The 8,748-nt window shown below is 33.5% G+C and overlaps 1 non-coding gene across 1 annotated transcript; it reads left to right on the top strand.

Moving 5' to 3' along the window:
• Positions 1 to 8,284: 8,284 nt before the first annotated feature.
• Trnat-ggu (transfer RNA threonine (anticodon GGU)) lies at positions 8,285 to 8,357 on the top strand. The gene has a single exon. It is a non-coding gene; the product is annotated as a tRNA-Thr (tRNA).
• The last annotated feature ends 391 nt before the right edge of the window (positions 8,358 to 8,748 follow it).

Here is an 8,748-nt window from a genome sequence, read left to right as displayed (position 1 = left end):
CTGGTTATCAAGTCAGCAGTCACATCATCAAATATTTAAAATATGAGCTTTTATTCAGCATACAGCATACTTCCGTTGAAATATATTTGCTTTTGATTTGACTTATTTTGTGAGCAGTCGGTTTTTTTAGCGCAGTTTGGGATTTTACCGATCAAGCTCGGAAACATCAAGGACCCCTTCCATGGGTTTCGAAATTTATAGGATTATCTACTAGTTCTATACCACTACCACTGTGAAAATATGATGATGTACTCATCAAGTTTTTAAGATTTGATTCACTACCTTTAGAACATTTTTTATTTTTTTGTTATTTCTATTCGAGAAAATCTAATGGAAGTCCTGGGTCTGGTATTTTCAGGATCATCTACTTGTTGTATATCACTACCACTGTGAAAATAAATAGTGCTATAGAATTAAACAAAGAAATGGTAACTCTTGTTCTGGTGAGCGGTGTGACCCATAGGTCTTTTGTTAGGGTCATCTACCAGTGGCTTAGTACTACCACTTTGAATATTTGGTTGTGCGGTCATCTCTATTTTTTTAAATTCAGACTCATACTCATAAAACAAAATTCATTATAATTGGATTTTATACAAAAAGATCGGAAACATCGAGGTCCTCTTCCTTAGGGCCTGAAATATTTAGGGTCATCTACTAGTGGTATACCACTACCATTGTGAAAATATTGTGATACATGTACATGTATGGTCATATCTAGTATTTTAGACTAGAGCCTCTACATTTAGACCACTATTCAATTTTATGAGATTTTACAGATCAAGCTCGGAAACATCGAGGACCCCTTTAATGGGAACTGAGGTTTTCAGAATCACCCACAAGCTGTATACCACTAACACTGTTAATATATGATGTTGTGTTCATCTAGTTTTCGAGATAACTTTCCCTACTTATAGCACATTTTCATTTTCTCGTTATGTTACACATAAAAATATTATAACAAATTAAAAATATCCCGGGGGCTATCCAGGGGTCTGATATTTTCAGGGGCATCTATTATTTGTATACCACTACTACTGTGACTATATGATGATGAAGTTATATCTAGTATTAAATTCATTTTATACTTTTAGAACAATATTTTATTTACAGGATTGTACACAATGGGCTTGGGGACATACGTTGCCTTATCTCATATTTTGAACTGTACAAATGCTCGATAAATATTAGTGTATTCGATAAGAATTCGAAGTCCAAAGCAATGCAAAGCATTTTTAAGAGTTAATTATCAAGTCAACAGTCACATCTTTGAATGTTTATAATTTCACGTTTGTTTAACATACTTCCGTTGAAACATCTATGCTTATAATTAACTTGATCTGTGAGTGACTTAAAAAGGGCACTTGAATCTGTCTTAAACTAGATCGAAAAATATCATAGGGATGCGTCTACCTATTAGATAACAGTCTTATTTGAAAGTAAAACTCTCTATGAAATGCGTGTAATGAAACAATGACAATAACAAACTGTCAACCATCTCAAAAATCCATAAAACGACATATAAATTCAAAGCAGAGCAACACGGACTTAAAAAAAGATAGAGGTAGGATCAGGTGCCATGAAGGAGTGAGCATCCTCTGCTGACCAGTCATACCCGACGTGTACTTTTTGTCGTAATCGGGGAAAAAACAGAAATGTCCGTAGACAATTAGGTGATGAATGTCTAACAATTCGTATGAAAAACTTCAGTCAGCAAGCGACCCAGTGTAAGATTGTATCTGCTGACAAAGCCGTTGTATCGACCATAGAACTTACGAAAAGATGACTTCAAACGAGACTGTTGATAGTCCTACTTTATCAACTTGTTCGTCAGTAGCTTCCCTCACCTTAGAAACTGTTCATACGAAGAGCATGCCCTTGCGTATCGAATTAACTGAGAGGCAAAACACCATATGCAGGTGATGATGTTATATTGCTACATAAGTAAGGAAAGTTGACCATAGAAAAATTGAAGTCATCCCGTTTATCATAAAGTTTTGTTGATAGGTTACCACCAATGTCCATTTCCAGTAAAATATCCTAATATGAAACAGATGACGCAGACTCAGTGGTATCTTTTATTTCAAGTTCGCTGGGATATATCGAGTCGACGTAAGTATGGAAATAACAATTGTTAATTGATAATACGTCGTCAATTTACCTGAATGTTGAGTTGAAGACCACAACGAGTTCTTTATTTTTTCACGTGCAAGTTTTTGAATAAATTCTGCTTCATATGAATACAAAAATAGGTCTGCTAACAATAGGGCAAATTAGTATCCATGTAAATTCCAGCAGACTTTTGGAAGACTTGAATTCAAAAAAACACAAATGTTGTCTATCAGAAACTTGAGCATCTTTTTAATGTCAACTTCAGAGTACATGTACTTGTGTGTGCAATCAGAATGGTTTTTAACAAAATAAGTTTTTAGATTTATAATGACAAGGTACAATGTATTTTTACGAATTCCACTTTTATTGAAGAAACAATTGTCGATGATATCAAAAAGCCTAGAATTTAATTTGTCATGGGGAATGGTTGTATAAAGCCTTGAAAAATATGGATGCTATTGATTTTGGTAAGATTTTGTGACCTCAAAGTTTCTAATAATTCTGTAGAGTTTTTTACTTTTCACATTTGATTCACACCATCTCTAGAGGATATTGTTGTACAGTACTTAAATGAGTGTTTCTGCCCTTGCGCTTGTAATGCTTGTTAATGCTATGGAACCTGTAAAGGGAACAGATTAAAAATTATTCTGATCTGGTTTCAGCTAAAAACAACAATTGTTACCAAAGCGCCGCGCTTCGAATTTACACCCTTATTTCAAATACAAATGTAGCTTATATTTTAGTAGAGGCTTAAACTAACAATTGTCATGTATTGCATCAAATCTGGGCTATTGTTCATAGAACCAACATAAAGTATATCATTAAGGTACTACTGTGTGGGAATTTTGTTTGCCTGTGGCATTGTCATAGCGATGTTGCCTCAACAAGTAAAACAGCCTGCAAGTCCGGGATTCTACATATAATTGACGTCTGCAAAACAGTGAAAAAAAACACACTTTACAATATGTTAAAATTTTATCCTACTGTCAGCTGTCATGTTCTTTCTTAAAATTATTAATAAATTATGAAAACGATTTATAGAAATTAGTGTCGCCTTGACAGTTAGGAAGTTAAAGACTTTTGAAATCATATTTGAAGAGCTGGTTATCAAGTCAACGGTCACAAATATTTAAAATTTGAGGTTGTATTCAACATACAACATACTTCCGTAGAAATTTATCTGTTCTTATGATTGACTTGAGTTGTGAGTGACATAAAAAGGGCAAATGAATTTAACTTTACTAAGATTAAAAAATATTGTAAGGATGCGCTTAGCCATTGTATAACAGTTTTATTTGACGGTAAGACACTCAATGAAATGCTTCTTATAAGTGTTCCTCCTCGTGCATGTTTTCCCCGTTAAAGCATAGAATCTGTAAAGGGAACACATTAAATGTTCTGATCTGGTTTCAGCTAGATAACAACAATGGTTACGAAAGCACCGCGCTTCCAGTGTACACCGTTATTTCGAATTATTTATATTTTAGTGTAGGATTAATTTTATATTTGTTTTGTATTGCATCAAATCTGACCTCAACGAGAAAAACAGCCTTCAAGACCGGGATTGTACATACTACAGACGCCTGCAAGACGGTCAATAAACACACTTTACAACATGATATGAAATATTGTAAAAAACATGTTGCATTAATTTTATCCTACTGTCAGCTGACGTGGTTGTTAAACTATGTTCATAATTCGTGGTTTAATTGTATAATATCCACATATAGACTCAACTAGTATCAAAAACATCTTAGAGACTCGGAAGCTTCAACAGTGTGAGTTATGATGATTCTCCGCTCATGCAGGTTCAAACTTTTTTTTTTTTAGTTGGAATTATAAAAATTATTGATAAAAATTAGTGCCTCCTTTACGTTTGGAAAGTTAAAAGGCTTTTGAAAAAAAGTCAACGGTCACATCATCAAATATTTAAAATTTGAGGTTGTATTCAACATACAACATACATCCGTTGAATATTAATGTGTTCACATCATTTACATGATTTGTAAGTAACTTAAAAAGGACACATGAGTTTGACTTTATTAAGATTGGAAACTATTGTAAGGATGCGCTTGGCCATTGGATAACAGTATTAGTTAAAAGTTGAGACACTTAATGAAATGCGTCTAATAAGTGTTTTCGCTTTTGAGCATGATTTGGCCTTTTAATGCATGGAATCTGTAAACGGAACAAATTAAAAGTTCTGATCTGGTTTCAGCTAGATAACAACAATTGTTACAAAAACGCTGAACCTCGATTGTACACCGTTATTCCGAATTCCTTATATTTTTGTGTAGGATTAAACTAATAATTGTCTTGTATTGCATCAAATGTGGGCTATTGTTTATGAAACCAACATAAAGTATTAATACCATAACAGCGCTACTGTGTTGGAAATTTGTTTGCATGGGCATTTTAGAGCGATTTGGTCTCAACGAGAAAAACAGCCTGCAAGTCCGGGATTGTACATACTACAGACGCCTGCAAGACGGTGAAAAAACACACTTTACAACATGATATGAAATATTGTGGAAAACATGTTGCATTAATTGTATCCTACTGTCAGCTGCCTTGTTTGTTAAACTATGTTCATAAGTCGTGGTTCAATCGTATAATATCCACAAATAGACTCAACCAGTATCAAAAACATCTCTGATCTGGTTTCAACTAGATAACAACAATTGTTACAAAAACGCTGAACCTCGATTGTACACCGTAATTCCGAATTACTTATATTTTTGTGTAGGATTAAACTAATAATTGTCCTGTATTGCATCAAATGTGGGCTATTGTTTATGGAACCAATTTAAAGTATACCATAGGAGCGCTACTTTTTTTTGAAATGTGTTTGCATGTCGCATTTTATAGCGATTTGGCCTCAACGAGAAAAACAGCCTGCAAGTCCGGGATTGTACATACTACAGACGGTGAATAAACACACTTTACAACATGATATGAAATATTGTGAAAAACATGTTGCATTAGTTTTATCCAACTATTAGCTGAAGTGTTTGTTAAAGTATGTTTGTGGTTCAGTTGTATAATATCCACAAATAGACTCAACCAGTATCAAAACATCTTATAGACTTGGAAGCTTCAACAGTTTGAGTTATGATGACTCTCCGCTGATGCAGGTTCAAACTATTTTTTATTTTTTTTAGTTGGAATGATAAAAATGATTGATAAAAATTAGTGCCTCCTTTACAGTTGGGAAGTTAAAAGGCTTTTGAGAACAAGTCAACTGTCACATCATCCAATATTCAAAATTTGAGGTTGTATTCAACATACAACATGCGTCCGTTGAAAATTAATGTGTTCACATAATTAACATGATTTGTAAGTAACTTAAAAAGGGCACACGCATTTGACTTTACTATGAATGGAAAATATTGCAAGGATGCGCTTGGCCACTGCATAACAGTATTAGTTGAAGGTAAGACGCTTAATGAAATGCGTCTAATAAGTGTTTTTGCTTTTGAGCATGATTTGGCCTTTAATGCATGGAATCTGTAAACGGAACACACAAAAAGTTTTGATCTGGTTTCAGCTAGATAGCAACAATTGTTACAAAAATGCAGAACCTCGATTGTACACCGTTAATCCAAATTCCTTATATTTTTGTGTAGGATTAAATTATTAATTGTCCTGTATTGCACCAAATGTGGGCTATTGTTTATGGAACCAGTCTAAAGTATACCATAGGAGCGCTTCTGTGTTTGAAATTTGTTTGCATGTGGCATTTTATAGCGATTTCGCCTCAACGAGAAAAACAGCCTGCAAGTCCGGGATTGTACATACTACAGACGCCTGCAAGACGGCGAATAAACACACTTTACAAGATGATATGAAATATTGTGAAAAACATGTTTTATTAATTGTATCCTACTGTCAGCTAACGTGTTTGTTAAACTATGTTAGTAGTTCAATTGTATAATATCCACAAATAGACTCAACCAGTATCAAAACATCTTATAGACTCGGAATCTTCAACAGTTTGAGTTATGATGACTCTCCGCTCACGCAGGCTCAAACATTTTTATTTTTTTAGTTGAAATGATAAAAATGATTGATTAAAATTAGTGCCTCTTTTACAGTTTTTTGAGAAGGCTTTTGAGAACAAGTCAACTGTCACATAATCAAATATTTAAAATTTGAGGTTGTATTCAATATACAACATGCGTCCGTTGAATATTAATGTGTTCACATAATTAACATGGTTTGTAAGTGACCTAAAAAGGGCACATTAATTTGACTTGAATAAGATTGGAAAATATTGTAAGGATGCGCTTGGCCATTGGATAACAGTATTAGTTGAAGGTAAGACACTTAAGAGCATGTCTACGAGAGAACCATGCAAATATGGAAAAAAGCTGTGGCAGCAAGTCTCAAGAATGAACAGAATTTTATCATAGATTTAAAGGATACCCATCTAGAGTCAGGTATATGATGTTTGTTTTTGCACTGGATGTTTTTATTTATAGTAACGGCCAGTATTGCATTCTGGTTGATTTGCCTCTAATACCAGAAAAGTTAAGAGAAAAAGTGTCAAATTCAGTAATTAATTACAACATGAATAAACAATGTTTGAAAAAAATAAGATATATTCTTAAAGAGGAAGTTCAAACCTTTAACCTTTGCATATTTATTTTCATATTTCTAATTACACCATGAAGTCCCAAGGGTGTAAATGTTGGCAGGATGACAAGAAATGATAATTATACATTTTTGTTAATTTTTCAGAAAGAATTTCTCAGAAAATGGCGCATTATTTTTAGAAATTTTGAGTTAATAAGAAACTGTCTGATGTATTGTTAAAAATATATAAAATCCATCCTTGGACTCTCAAGGACTAAAAAGTAATAAATTAACAAAACCATCCCAATTTCAAATAAAATAAAAATTTGTTGGTTTTTAAAATTTTATTTTACAAGCGATTTTAATCCACTGAAGTCAAAATTTGTAATTTAACATGAAAGAGACACCTTATTTTGCTTTTAAATAAAAAAAAATAGTTATTATCATTGTTTCTAATAGAATTGTTATTCATTACATGACTTGTGCATTTCATTACTACTGTTAGAATTGTCTCCCCTGTTGCGCTCTTCTGTAGAGAAGGTAAACTATTTAGAATGTTGACAAAACTATACAAGTTCAAGTTCAGGCAAAGTATTGAGAAATGCTGTGAGTGTAACTGTTGTTAATATATATTATGATATTGAATGATTTTAATTGCACAAAAATTGCCCCATCTTGTTAGTGTTAATTACTATATCACATATTGAAGTTTGATGGCAACTTGTATCTATAGACTGTAGCAGTTTTTCTCCTCTTGGAAAAAATTAGAGTGTGTACCTTTTCTTAAAATTGAAATATAGTTGTAAAGGAAAAAAAGAGGTGTTAGATTACCCCGGGGATCTCAACATGCGAAAACCCAATAAACATTAACATAAACTATAAAAAAGTTATCCCAAATATTAATAAAGACATCATAACTTGTTTTTGAGGGATTGTTATTTGGGATGTTATTTAATCATAACCCATCATAAGAGGACCTGGTCCCAGAATTATGAAGCAGTCTTAGAAAAAAGTCAAAATTTTTACACTCTTATTGTCTTGTGATTAAAAAAATTGAAAAAATGAAATGCTAATAAAATAAGTCTCTATATTATATTATGCTGATATTTACAAATTTTAAGCGTAATTTATGATGTATTATATTTTTATTAACGATTTTTTTTGGTTTTATATTGGGTCCATCCACCCCTTAAACAATAAAAGTTCAATCCTTTATACTGTCGGACCAAAATAATTACCCAATCTACCTTATTATATAATTATTTGATGTGATAGACATTCATTGGCAATGGGTTCCACACCACTTCCACATTTTAAAATCGTCTGTTAATTTCAACAAATATATGTGTCACAGGTGGTGAAAAGTAAAGTCTCAACCGGGACTCGAACCCAGGTTCGAGTCCCGGTTGAGACTTGACTGTTCACCACCTGTGACATTTGGCGGCCAACTTACAAAACCTACGGTCACTCCCTAGGAACATGTTTCACAACATTTCAGTCACTCGTTGAGTTCTACTCGTAAATTCGAGGACGAATTTCTACCAAGAGGGGGAGTATGTCACCAGGTTCACAGGTGTGTTAATGTCAGTCAATGCATCGGGTCTCAATAGCTCAGTGGTTAGAGCGCTGGCACGGTACGCCAGAGGCCCTGGGTTCGAGTCCCGTTTGAGACATGACTTTTCACCACCTGTGACATAGTTTAATTATTTTTTTTCCATTTAGGTGATCTTTTTGGTTTTTGTTTTTGTTGTTTGCTTGTTTTGGGATTTTTTTTTGGGGGGGGGGGGGGGCTTTGAAATTTGGTCCTATTTCCTGAATTAAAAGATCACTAGTTCAAGTATAAAAAAATGAAAAGATCAATACGTGTATCACTATGTTTATCGAATTAGAGAGAGAGAGAAAGAGAGAGAGAGAGAGAGAGAGAGAGATGTTAAAGTCAAGGGAGTCCTATAAGGCTTTGATAAAACATAACGATGGCGTCAGTTCCATGCTTGTTTAATTGTGTGTGCCTTCACATAAATTGATGACATCATACACATGAATATAATAGGGGTCGTTTCAAAA

This window comes from Crassostrea angulata, chromosome 5, assembly GCF_025612915.1.
Source record: "Crassostrea angulata isolate pt1a10 chromosome 5, ASM2561291v2, whole genome shotgun sequence".
NCBI lineage: Eukaryota > Metazoa > Mollusca > Bivalvia > Ostreida > Ostreidae > Magallana > Magallana angulata.
This window is presented reverse-complemented; position numbering and strand designations above follow the sequence as displayed.